This window comes from Globicephala melas, chromosome 18 (genome assembly GCF_963455315.2).
Source record: "Globicephala melas chromosome 18, mGloMel1.2, whole genome shotgun sequence".
Classification (NCBI taxonomy): domain Eukaryota; kingdom Metazoa; phylum Chordata; class Mammalia; order Artiodactyla; family Delphinidae; genus Globicephala; species Globicephala melas.
The window spans coordinates 44,232,636-44,246,383 of NC_083331.1; positions in this window are offsets into that span (position 1 = coordinate 44,232,636).

Here is a 13,748-nt window from a genome sequence, read left to right on the forward strand (position 1 = left end):
AAGAGAGTGCAGGCCGTTTCCCTACACTGGGCGTAGGGAGCGCGGCTCCAAAGGGCTCCGGGCCTGGATGTTGCTTGGCAGACCTAGGGGTGCCGGGGAGTACTCTGTGTTCCAGCCTGGAACAGGGTGCCCCCGCGAGCCTCCCAGGTGTCCAGAAAACTCTACTGCCGTTAAAGACGCGCAGAGCAGAGGCTACGGCCTCATGGAAACTGCCGCACGGCTCCGCTTCTGCACCTCACGTCAGGGCCTTCCCTCCAGGCCTGTGCTCAATCTGGCTGTCCCGTTAGCGACACAGCATTGCAAGATGCTGACTTTCTCCTGGAGCACAGTGACTTCAGGTACGAGGCCCGCGAAGTAGGCAAAGCAGAGTGTTTCCTCACGGCAGCTCTCAGAAGGGCGACGACAAATAGTTCCTGGGAGCTTCGGACTCACCAGGGATCTGGTCCTGCGGCTGTTTGAGGGCTCTGGAAACGTAGCTCTCCTCCAGGAACGTGCAGTGTGTTGCCCATCACTCGGCACGCACGGAGGGGCCTCCGAGGGGCAGAGCAATGAGCCTCGATGTTGCTCAGCCGGACCACGGCGTGGGGGTGTCTGGAGATCCTCAGTGACCCTGGAGGGAAATGGATGCACACCCGAGGGGCCTAGGAGTCCTCAAATGGGAAATTCCGTTAACATAAATCCGAACGGTGACTAAGAACTCATGGAAAGTGCTGCATGCCGCCCTTTCTGCCCGGCTACGTAGGCAGGGCCTAAACTGGAGGCAAGTTCTCACGCTGAGTTTCCCTTCCGTTCTAGAGCTTGTCGGGCTAACCACCACCGCGCCCACGGAAGCACCGGGTTGAGACGGAGCAAACTCCTTTTCTTCCCAGAAGCATTTCGACAGGGCTTCCAGGCCTGTCAACAGCAGGGAACGTCAGGTAGCTTCGAGGCAGCATGAATGCAGCCTTCCAAATGGGAAAGAAAGGATAGTTCCAGCAGGCTCCCGTTTCCACGCGCACACTCAGCTTGCCTCCCTGTGGTTTCTAACCAGTCCAAAGAGACACACGTTACCCTGCGTTTGCTTCCCTGAACCAACTTCTCGAAGTAGGGTGCTCCGCATCAAGTGAACTGCCTCAACCAAGCAATGCCCTGGCTACGCCTCTGGGGCCTGCGGCTATTCAAAAGCCTGCAGGGCCACAGGAAGCACAGGACTTAAATCGCAGTAAGAAGGCAAGCCGACTTTCTCTTGGGGGCAGGGTGACTTCAGGCAGGAGGTCCTAGATGGAATGCGAGGCCGAGGGGTCTCCCGGGGCAGCTCAGGCTAGGGCAAGGCGTAAGACCGCTAAGGCATTTGAGACGTGCCACAAGTCTGCTCGTGAAAGTGTGGGTTTGGTGGGGAAACGAATCTGCTCCAGAAGAGAGTGCAGGCCGTTTCCCTACACTGGGCGTAGGGAGCGCGGCTCCAAAGGGCTCCGGGCCTGGATGTTGCTTGACAGACCTAGGGGTGCCGGCGAGTACTCTGTGTTCCAGCCTGGAACAGGGTGCCCCCGCGAGCCTCCCAGGTGTCCAGAAAACTCTACTGCCGTTAAAGACGTGCAGAGCAGAGGCTACGGCCTCATGGAAACTGCCGCACGGCTCCGCTTCTGCACCTCACGTCAGGGCCTTCCCTCCAGGCCTGTGCTCAATCTGGCTGTCCCGTTAGCGACACAGCATTGCAAGATGCTGACTTTCTCCTGGAGCACAGTGACTTCAGGTACGAGGCCCGCGAAGTAGGCAAAGCAGAGTGTTTCCTCACGGCAGCTCTCACAAGGGCGACGACAAATAGTTCCTGGGAGCTTCGGACTCACCAGGGATCTGGTCCTGCGGCTGTTTGAGGGCTCTGGAAACGTAGCTCTCCTCCAGGAACGTGCAGTGTGTTGCCCATCACTCGGCACGCACGGAGGGGCCTCCGAGGGTCAGAGCAATGGGCCTCGATGTTGCTCAGCCGGACCACGGCGTGGGGGTGTCTGGAGATCCTCAGTGACCCTGGAGGGAAATGGATGCACACCCGAGGGGCCTAGGAGTCCTCAAATGGGAAATTCCGTTAACATAAACCCGAACGGTGACTAAGAACTCATGGAAAGTGCTGCATGCCGCCCTTTCTGCCCGGCTACGTAGGCAGGGCCTAAACTGGAGGCAAGTTCTCACGCTGAGTTTCCCTTCCGTTCTAGAGCTTGTCGGGCTAACCACCACCGCGCCCACGGAAGCACCGGGTTGAGACGGAGCAAACTCATTTTCTTCCCAGAAGCATTTCGACAGGGCTTCCAGGCCTGTCAACAGCAGGGAACGTCAGGTAGCTTCGAGGCAGCATGAATGCAGCCTTCCAAATGGGAAAGAAAGGATAGTTCCAGCAGGCTCCCGTTTCCACGCACACACTCAGCTTGCCTCCCTGTGGTTTCTAACCAGTCCAAAGAGACACACGTTACCCTGCGTTTGCTTCCCTGAACCAACTTCTCGAAGTAGGGTGCTCCACATCAAGTGAACTGCCTCAACCAAGGAATGTCCTGGCTACGCCTCTGGGGCCTGCGGCTATTCAAAAGCCTGCAGGGCCACAGGAAGCACAGGGCTTAAATCGCAGTAAGAAGGCAAGCCGACTTTCTCTTGGGGGCAGGGTGACTTCAGGCAGGAGGTCCTAGATGGAATGCGAGGCCGAGGGGTCTCCCGGGGCAGCTCAGGCTAGGGCAAGGCGTAAGACCGCAAAGGCATGTGAGACGTGCCACAAGTCTGCTCGTGATAGTGTGGGTTTGGTGGGGAAACGAATCTGCTCCAGAAGAGAGTGCAGGCCGTTTCCCTACACTCGGCGTAGGGAGCGCGGCTCCAAAGGGCTCCGGGCCTGGATGTTGCTTGGCAGACCTAGGGGTGCCGGGGAGTACTCTGTGTTCCAGCCTGGAACAGGGTGCCCCCGCGAGCCTCCCAGGTGTCCAGAAAACTCTACTGCCGTTAAAGACGCGCAGAGCAGAGGCTACGGCCTCATGGAAACTGCCGCACGGCTCCGCTTCTGCACCTCACGTCAGGGCCTTCCCTCCAGGCCTGTGCTCAATCTGGCTGTCCCGTTAGCGACACAGCATTACAAGATGCTGACTTTCTCCTGGAGCACAGTGACTTCAGGTACGAGGCCCGCGAAGTAGGCAAAGCAGAGTGTTTTCTCACGGCAGCTCTCACAAGGGCGACGACAAATAGTTCCTGGGAGCTTCGGGCTCACCAGGGATCTGGTCCTGCGGCTGTTTGAGGGCTCTGGAAACGTAGCTCTCCTCCAGGAACGTGCAGTGTGTTGCCCATCACTCGGCACGCACGGAGGGGCCTCCGAGGGGCAGAGCAATGGGCCTCGATGTTGCTCAGCCGGACCACGGCGTGGGGGTGTCTGGAGGTCCTCAGTGACCCTGGAGGGAAAAAGATGCACACCCGAGGGGCCTAGGAGTCCTCAAATGGGAAATTCCGTTAACATAAACCCGAACGGTGACTAAGAACTCATGGAAAGTGCTGCATGCCGCCCTTTCTGCCCGGCTACGTAGGCAGGGCCTAAACTGGAGGCAAGTTCTCACGCTGAGTTTCCCTTCCGTTCTAGAGCTTGTCGGGCTAACCACCACCGCGGCCACGGAAGCACCGGGTTGAGACGGAGCAAACTCATTTTCTTCCCAGAAGCATTTCGACAGGGCTTCCAGGCCTGTCAACAGCAGGGAACTTCAGGTAGCTTCGAGGCAGCATGAATGCAGCCTTCCAAATGGGAAAGAAAGGATAGTTCCAGCAGGCTCCCGTTTCCACGCACACACTCAGCTTGCCTCCCTGTGGTTTCTAACCAGTCCAAAGAGACACACGTTACCCTGCGTTTGCTTCCCTGAACCAACTTCTCGAAGTAGGGTGCTCCGCATCAAGTGAACTGCCTCAACCAAGGAATGTCCTGGCTACGCCTCTGGTGCCTGTGGCTATTCAAAAGCCTGCAGGGCCACAGGAAGCACAGGACTTAAATCGCAATAAGAAAGCAAGCCGACTTTCTCTTGGGGGCAGGGTGACTTCAGGCAGGAGGTCCTAGATGGAATGCGAGGCCGAGGGGTCTCCCGGGGCAGCTCAGGCTAGGGCAAGGCGTAAGACCGCAAAGGCATGTGAGACGTGCCAGAAGTCTGCTCGTAAAAGTTTGGGTTTGGTGGGGAAACGAATCTGCTCCAGAAGAGAGTGCAGGCCGTTTCCCTACACTCGGCGTAGGGAGCGCGGCTCCAAAGGGCTCCGGGCCTGGATGTTGCTTGGCAGACCTAGGGGTGCCGGGGAGTACTCTGTGTTCCAGCCTGGAACAGGGTGCCCCCGCGAGCCTCCCAGGTGTCCAGAAAACTCTACTGCCGTTAAAGACGCGCAGAGCAGAGGCTACGGCCTCATGGAAACTGCCGTACGGCTCCGCTTCTGCACCTCACGTCAGGGCCTTCCCTCCAGGCCTGTGCTCAATCTGGCTGTCCCGTTAGCGACACAGCATTGCAAGATGCTGACTTTCTCCTGGAGCACAGTGACTTCAGGTACGAGGCCCGCGAAGTAGGCAAAGCAGAGTGTTTCCTCACGGCAGCTCTCACAAGGGCGACGACAAATGGTTCCTGGGAGCTTCGGACTCACCAGGGATCTGGTCCTGCGGCTGTTTGAGGGCTCTGGAAACGTAGCTCTCCTCCAGGAACGTGCAGTGTGTTGCCCATCACTCGGCACGCACGGAGGGGCCTCCGAGGGGCAGAGCAATGGGCCTCGATGTTGCTCAGCCGGACCACGGCGTGGGGGTGTCTGGAGATCCTCAGTGACCCTGGAGGGAAATGGATGCCCACCCGAGGGGCCTAGGAGTCCTCAAATGGGAAATTCCGTTAACATAAACCCGAACGGTGACTAAGAACTCATGGAAAGTGCTGCATGCCGCCCTTTCTGCCCGGCTACGTAGGCAGGGCCTAAACTGGAGGCAAGTTCTCACGCTGAGTTTCCCTTCCGTTCTAGAGCTTGTCGGGCTAACCACCACCGCGCCCACGGAAGCACCGGGTTGAGACGGAGCAAACTCCTTTTCTTCCCAGAAGCATTTCGACAGGGCTTCCAGGCCTGTCAACAGCAGGGAACGTCAGGTAGCTTCGAGGCAGCATGAATGCAGCCTTCCAAATGGGAAAGAAAGGATAGTTCCAGCAGGCTCCCGTTTCCACGCGCACACTCAGCTTGCCTCCCTGTGGTTTCTAACCACTGCAAAGAGACACACGTTACCCTGCGTTTGCTTCCCTGAACCAACTTCTCGAAGTAGGGTGCTCCGCATCAAGTGAACTGCCTCAACCAAGCAATGCCCTGGCTACGCCTCTGGGGCCTGCGGCTATTCAAAAGCCTGCAGGGCCACAGGAAGCACAGGGCTTAAATCGCAGTAAGAAGGCAAGCCGACTTTCTCTTGGGGGCAGGGTGACTTCAGGCAGGAGGTCCTAGATGGAATGCGAGGCCGAGGGGTCTCCCGGGGCAGCTCAGGCTAGGGCAAGGCGTAAGACCGCTAAGGCATTTGAGACGTGCCAGAACTCTGCTCGTGAAAGTGTGGGTTTGGTGGGGCAACGAATCTGCTCCAGAAGAGAGTGCAGGCCGTTTCCCTACACTGGGCGTAGGGAGCGCGGCTCCAAAGGGCTCCGGGCCTGGATGTTGCTTGGCAGACCTAGGGGTGCCGGGGAGTACTCTGTGTTCCATCCTGGAACAGGGTGCCCCCGCGAGCCTCCCAGGTGTCCAGAAAACTCTACTGCCGTTAAAGACGCGCAGAGCAGAGGCTACGGCCTCATGGAAACTGCCGCACGGCTCCGCTTCTGCACCTCACGTCAGGGCCTTCCCTCCAGGCCTGTGCTCAATCTGGCTGTCCCGTTAGCGACACAGCATTGCAAGATGCTGACTTTCTCCTGGAGCACAGTGACTTCAGGTACGAGGCCCGCGAAGTAGGCAAAGCAGAGTGTTTCCTCACGGCAGCTCTCACAAGGGCGACGACAAATAGTTCCTGGGAGCTTCGGACTCACCAGGGATCTGGTCCTGCGGCTGTTTGAGGGCTCTGGAAACGTAGCTCTCCTCCAGGAACGTGCAGTGTGTTGCCCATCACTCGGCACGCACGGAGGGGCCTCCGAGGGGCAGAGCAATGGGCCTCGATGTTGCTCAGCCGGACCACGGCGTGGGGGTGTCTGGAGATCCTCAGTGACCCTGGAGGGAAATGGATGCACACCCGAGGGGCCTAGGAGTCCTCAAATGGGAAATTCCGTTAACATAAACCCGAACGGTGACTAAGAATACATGGAAACTGCTGCATGCCGCCCTTTCTGCCCAGCTACGTAGGCCGGGCCTAAACTGGAGGCAAGTTCTCACGCTGAGTTTCCCTTCCGTTCTAGAGCTTGTCGGGCTAACCACCACCGCGGCCACGGAAGCACCGGGTTGAGACGGAGCAAACTCATTTTCTTCCCAGAAGCATTTCGACAGGGTTTCCAGGCCTGTCAACAGCAGGGAACGTCAGGTAGCTTCGAGGCAGCATGAATGCAGCCTTCCAAATGGGAAAGAAAGGATAGTTCCAACAGGCTCCCGTTTCCACGCGCACACTCAGCTTGCCTCCCTGTGGTTTCTAACCAGTCCAAAGAGACACACGTTACCCTGCGTTTGCTTCCCTGAACCAACTTCTCGAAGTAGGGTGCTCCGCATCAAGTGAACTGCCTCAACCAAGCAATGCCCTGGCTACGCCTCTGGGGCCTGTGGCTATTCAAAAGCCTGCAGGGCCACAGGAAGCACAGGGCTTAAATCGCAGTAAGAAGGCAAGCCGACTTTCTCTTGGGGGCAGGGTGACTTCAGGCAGGAGGTCCTTGATGGAATGCGAGGCCGAGGGGTCTCCCGGGGCAGCTCAGGCTAGGGCAAGGCGTAAGACCGCTAAGGCATTTGAGACGTGCCACAAGTCTGCTCGTGAAAGTGTGGGTTTGGTGGGGCAACGAATCTGCTCCAGAAGAGAGTGCAGGCCGTTTCCCTACACTCGGCGTAGGGAGCGCGGCTCCAAAGGGCTCCGGGCCTGGATGTTGCTTGGCAGACCTAGGGGTGCCGGGGAGTACTCTGTGTTCCAGCCTGGAACAGGGTGCCCCCGCGAGCCTCCCAGGTGTCCAGAAAACTCTACTGCCGTTAAAGACGCGCAGAGCAGAGGCTACGGCCTCATGGAAACTGCCGCACGGCTCCGCTTCTGCACCTCACGTCAGGGCCTTCCCTCCAGGCCTGTGCTCAATCTGGCTGTCCCGTTAGCGACACAGCATTGCAAGATGCTGACTTTCTCCTGGAGCACAGTGACTTCAGGTACGAGGCCCGCGAAGTAGGCAAAGCAGAGTGTTTCCTCACGGCAGCTCTCACAAGGGCGACGACAAATAGTTCCTGGGAGCTTCGGACTCACCAGGGATCTGGTCCTGCGGCTGTTTGAGGGCTCTGGAAACGTAGCTCTCCTCCAGGAACGTGCAGTGTGTTGCCCATCACTCGGCACGCACAGAGGGGCCTCCGAGGGGCAGAGCAATGGGCCTCGATGTTGCTCAGCCGGACCACGGCGTGGGGGTGTCTGGAGATCCTCAGTGACCCTGGAGGGAAATGGATGCACACCCGAGGGGCCTAGGAGTCCTCAAATGGGAAATTCCGTTAACATAAACCCGAACGGTGACTAAGAACTCATGGAAAGTGCTGCATGCCGCCCTTTCTGCCCGGCTACGTAGGCAGGGCCTAAACTGGAGGCAAGTTCTCACGCTGAGTTTCCCTTCCGTTCTAGAGCTTGTCGGGCTAACCACCACCGCGCCCACGGAAGCACCGGGTTGAGACGGAGCAAACTCATTTTCTTCCCAGAAGCATTTCGACAGGGCTTCCAGGCCTGTCAACAGCAGGGAACGTCAGGTAGCTTCGAGGCAGCATGAATGCAGCCTTCCAAATGGGAAAGAAAGGATAGTTCCAGCAGGCTCCCGTTTCCACGCGCACACTCAGCTTGCCTCCCTGTGGTTTCTAACCACTGCAAAGAGACACACGTTACCCTGCGTTTGCTTCCCTGAACCAACTTCTCGAAGTAGGGTGCTCCGCATCAAGTGAACTGCCTCAACCAAGGAATGTCCTGGCTACGCCTCTGGGGCCTGCGGCTATTCAAAAGCCTGCAGGGCCACAGGAAGCACAGGACTTAAATCGCAGTAAGAAGGCAAGCCGACTTTCTCTTGGGGGCAGGGTGACTTCAGGCAGGAGGTCCTAGATGGAATGCGAGGCCGAGGGGTCTCCCGGGGCAGCTCAGGCAAGGGCAAGGCGTAAGACCGCAAAGGCATGTGAGACGTGCCACAAGTCTGCTCGTGATAGTGTGGGTTTGGTGGGGAAACGAATCTGCTCCAGAAGAGAGTGCAGGCCGTTTCCCTACACTCGGCGTAGGGAGCGCGGCTCCAAAGGGCTCCGGGCCTGGATGTTGCTTGGCAGACCTAGGGGTGCCGGGCAGTACTCTGTGTTCCAGCCTGGAACAGGGTGCCCCCGCGAGCCTCCCAGGTGTCCAGAAAACTCTACTGCCGTTAAAGACGCGCAGAGCAGAGGCTACGGCCTCATGGAAACTGCCGCACGGCTCCGCTTCTGCACCTCACGTCAGGGCCTTCCCTCCAGGCCTGTGCTCAATCTGGCTGTCCCGTTAGCGACACAGCATTGCAAGATGCTGACTTTCTCCTGGAGCACAGTGACTTCAGGTACGAGGCCCGCGAAGTAGGCAAAGCAGAGTGTTTCCTCACGGCAGCTCTCACAAGGGCGACGACAAATAGTTCCTGGGAGCTTCGGACTCACCAGGGATCTGGTCCTGCGGCTGTTTGAGGGCTCTGGAAACGTAGCTCTCCTCCAGGAACGTGCAGTGTGTTGCCCATCACTCGGCACGCACGGAGGGGCCTCCGAGGGGCAGAGCAATGGGCCTCGATATTGCTCAGCCGGACCACGGCGTGGGGGTGTCTGGAGATCCTCAGTGACCCTGGAGGGAAATGGATGCACACCCGAGGGGCCTAGGAGTCCTCAAATGGGAAATTCCGTTAACATAAACCCGAACGGTGACTAAGAACACATGGAAACTGCTGCATGCCGCCCTTTCTGCCCGGCTACGTAGGCAGGGCCTAAACTGGAGGCAAGTTCTCACGCTGAGTTTCCCTTCCGTTCTAGAGCTTGTCGGGCTAACCACCACCGCGGCCACGGAAGCACCGGGTTGAGACGGAGCAAATTCCTTTTCTTCCTAGAAGCATTTCGACAGGGCTTCCAGGCCTGTCAACAGCAGGGAACGTCAGGTAGCTTCGAGGCAGCATGAATGCAGCCTTCCAAATGGGAAAGAAAGGATAGTTCCAGCAGGCTCCCGTTTCCACGCGCACACTCAGCTTGCCTCCCTGTGGTTTCTAACCAGTCCAAAGAGACACACGTTACCCTGCGTTTGCTTCCCTGAACCAACTTCTCGAAGTAGGGTGCTCCGCATCAAGTGAACTGCCTCAACCAAGCAATGCCCTGGCTACGCCTCTGGGGCCTGCGGCTGTTCCAAAGCCTGCAGGGCCACAGGAAGCACAGGGCTTAAATCGCAGTAAGAACGCAAGCCGACTTTCTCTTGGGGGCAGGGTGACTTCAGGCAGGAGGTCCTAGATGGAATGCGAGGCCGAGGGGTCTCCCGGGGCAGCTCAGGCTAGGGCAAGGCGTAAGACCGCTAAGGCATTTGAGACGTGCCACAAGTCTGCTCGTGAAAGTGTGGGTTTGGTGGGGAAACGAATCTGCTCCAGAAGAGAGTGCAGGCCGTTTCCCTACACTGGGCGTAGGGAGCGCGGCTCCAAAGGGCTCCGGGCCTGGATGTTGCTTGGCAGACCTAGGGGTGCCGGGGAGTACTCTGTGTTCCAGCCTGGAACAGGGTGCCCCCGCGAGCCTCCCAGGTGTCCAGAAAACTCTACTGCCGTTAAAGACGCGCAGAGCAGAGGCTACGGCCTCATGGAAACTGCCGCACGGCTCCGCTTCTGCACCTCACGTCAGGGCCTTCCCTCCAGGCCTGTGCTCAATCTGGCTGTCCCGTTAGCGACACAGCATTGCAAGATGCTGACTTTCTCCTGGAGCACAGTGACTTCAGGTACGAGGCCCACGAAGTAGGCAAAGCAGAGTGTTTCCTCACGGCAGCTCTCACAAGGGCGACGACAAATAGTTCCTGGGAGCTTCGGGCTCACCAGGGATCTGGTCCTGCGGCTGTTTGAGGGCTCTGGAAACGTAGCTCTCCTCCAGGAACGTGCAGTGTGTTGCCCGTCACTCGGCACGCACGGAGGGACCTCCGAGGGTCAGAGCAATGGGCCTCGATGTTGCTCAGCCGGACCACGGCGTGGGGGTGTCTGGAGATCCTCAGTGACCCTGGAGGGAAATGGATGCACACCCGAGGGGCCTAGGAGTCCTCAAATGGGAAATTCCGTTAACATAAACCCGAACGGTGACTAAGAACTCATGGAAAGTGCTGCATGCCGCCCTTTCTGCCCGGCTACGTAGGCAGGGCCTAAACTGGAGGCAAGTTCTCACGCTGAGTTTCCCTTCCGTTCTAGAGCTTGTCGGGCTAACCACCACCGCGGCCACGGAAGCACCGGGTTGAGACGGAGCAAACTCATTTTCTTCCCAGAAGCATTTCGACAGGGTTTCCAGGCCTGTCAACAGCAGGGAACGTCAGGTAGCTTCGAGGCAGCATGAATGCAGCCTTCCAAATGGGAAAGAAAGGATAGTTCCAGCAGGCTCCCGTTTCCACGCGCACACTCAGCTTGCCTCCCTGTGGTTTCTAACCAGTCCAAAGAGACACACGTTACCCTGCGTTTGCTTCCCTGAACCAACTTCTCGAAGTAGGGTGCTCCGCATCAAGTGAACTGCCTCAACCAAGCAATGCCCTGGCTACGCCTCTGGGGCCTGCGGCTATTCAAAAGCCTGCAGGGCCACAGGAAGCACAGGGCTTAAATCGCAGTAAGAAGGCAAGCCGACTTTCTCTTGGGGGCAGGGTGACTTCAGGCAGGAGGTCCTAGATGGAATGCGAGGCCGAGTGGTTTCCCGGGGCAGCTCAGGCTAGGGCAAGGCGTAAGACCGCAAAGGCATGTGAGACGTGCCACAAGTCTGCTCGTGAAAGTGTGGGTTTGGTGGGGCAACGAATCTGCTCCAGAAGAGAGTGCAGGCCGTTTCCCTACACTGGGCGTAGGGAGCGCGGCTCCAAAGGGCTCCGGGCCTGGATGTTGCTTGGCAGACCTAGGGGTGCCGGGGAGTACTCTGTGTTCCAGCCTGGAACAGGGTGCCCCCGCGAGCCTCCCAGGTGTCCAGAAAACTCTACTGCCGTTAAAGACGCGCAGAGCAGAGGCTACGGCCTCATGGAAACTGCCGCACGGCTCCGCTTCTGCACCTCACGTCAGGGCCTTCCCTCCAGGCCTGTGCTCAATCTGGCTGTCCCGTTAGCGACACAGCATTGCAAGATGCTGACTTTCTCCTGGAGCACAGTGACTTCAGGTACGAGGCCCGCGAAGTAGGCAAAGCAGAGTGTTTCCTCACGGCAGCTCTCACAAGGGCGACGACAAATAGTTCCTGGGAGCTTCGGGCTCACCAGGGATCTGGTCCTGCGGCTGTTTGAGGGCTCTGGAAACGTAGCTCTCCTCCAGGAACGTGCAGTGTGTTGCCCATCACTCGGCACGCACGGAGGGGCCTCCGAGGGGCAGAGCAATGGGCCTCGATGTTGCTCAGCCGGACCACGGCGTGGGGGTGTCTGGAGATCCTCAGTGACCCTGGAGGGAAATGGATGCACACCCGAGGGGCCTAGGAGTCCTCAAATGGGAAATTCCGTTAACATAAACCCGAACGGTGACTAAGAACACATGGAAACTGCTGCATGCCGCCCTTTCTGCCCGGCTACGTAGGCAGGGCCTAAACTGGAGGCAAGTTCTCACGCTGAGTTTCCCTTCCGTTCTAGAGCTTGTCGGGCTAACCACCACCGCGGCCACGGAAGCATCGGGTTGAGACGGAGCAAACTCCTTTTCTTCCCAGAAGCATTTCGACAGGGCTTCCAGGCCTGTCAACAGCAGGGAACGTCAGGTAGCTTCGAGGCAGCATGAATGCAGCCTTCCAAATGGGAAAGAAAGGATAGTTCCAGCAGGCTCCCGTTTCCACGCGCACACTCAGCTTGCCTCCCTGTGGTTTCTAACCAGTCCAAAGAGACACACGTTACCCTGCGTTTGCTTCCCTGAACCAACTTCTCGAAGTAGGGTGCTCCGCATCAAGTGAACTGCCTCAACCAAGAAATGCCCTGGCTACGCATCTGGGGCCTGCGGCTGTTCCAAAGCCTGCAGGGCCACAGGAAGCACAGGGCTTAAATCGCAGTAAGAAGGCAAGCCGACTTTCTCTTGGGGGCAGGGTGACTTCAGGCAGGAGGTCCTAGATGGAATGCGAGGCCGAGGGGTCTCCCGGGGCAGCTCAGGCTAGGGCAAGGCGTAAGACCGCTAAGGCATTTGAGACGTGCCACAAGTCTGCTCGTGAAAGTGTGGGTTTGGTGGGGAAACGAATCTGCTCCAGAAGAGAGTGCAGGCCGTTTCCCTACACTGGGCGTAGGGAGCGCGGCTCCAAAGGGCTCCGGGCCTGGATGTTGCTTGGCAGACCTAGGGGTGCCGGGGAGTACTCTGTGTTCCAGCCTGGAACAGGGTGCCCCCGCGAGCCTCCCAGGTGTCCAGAAAACTCTACTGCCGTTAAAGACGCGCAGAGCAGAGGCTACGGCCTCATGGAAACTGCCGTACGGCTCCGCTTCTGCACCTCACGTCAGGGCCTTCCCTCCAGGCCTGTGCTCAATCTGGCTTTCCCGTTAGCGAAACAGCATTGCAAGATGCTGACTTTCTCCTCGAGCACAGTGACTTCAGGTACGAGGCCCGCGAAGTAGGCAAAGCAGAGTGTTTCCTCACGGCAGCTCTCAGAAGGGCGACGACAAATAGTTCCTGGGAGCTTCGGACTCACCAGGGATCTGGTCCTGCGGCTGTTTGAGGGCTCTGGAAACGTAGCTCTCCTCCAGGAACGTGCAGTGTGTTGCCCATCACTCGGCACGCACGGTGGGGCCTCCGAGGGGCAGAGCAATGGGCCTCGATGTTGCTCAGCCGGACCACGGCGTGGGGGTGTCTGGAGATCCTCAGTGACCCTGGAGGGAAATGGATGCACACCCGAGGGGCCTAGGAGTCCTCAAATGGGAAATTCCGTTAACATAAACCCGAACGGTGACTAAGAATACATGGAAACTGCTGCATGCCGCCCTTTCTGCCCAGCTTCGTAGGCCGGGCCTAAACTGGAGGCAAGTTCTCACGCTGAGTTTCCCTTCCGTTCTAGAGCTTGTCGGGCTAACCACCACCGCGGCCACGGAAGCATCGGGTTGAGACGGAGCAAACTCCTTTTCTTCCCAGAAGCATTTCGACAGGGCTTCCAGGCCTGTCAACAGCAGGGAACGTCAGGTAGCTTCGAGGCAGCATGAATGCAGCCTTCCAAATGGGAAAGAAAGGATAGTTCCAGCAGGCTCCCGTTTCCACGCGCACACTCAGCTTGCCTCCCTGTGGTTTCTAACCAGTCCAAAGAGACACACGTTACCCTGCGTTTGCTTCCCTGAACCAACTTTTCGAAGTAGGGTGCTCCGCATCAAGTGAACTGCCTCAACCAATCAATGCCCTGGCTACGCCTCTGGGGCCTGCGGCTGTTCCAAAGCCTGCAGGGCCACAGGAAGCACAGGGCTTAAATCGCAG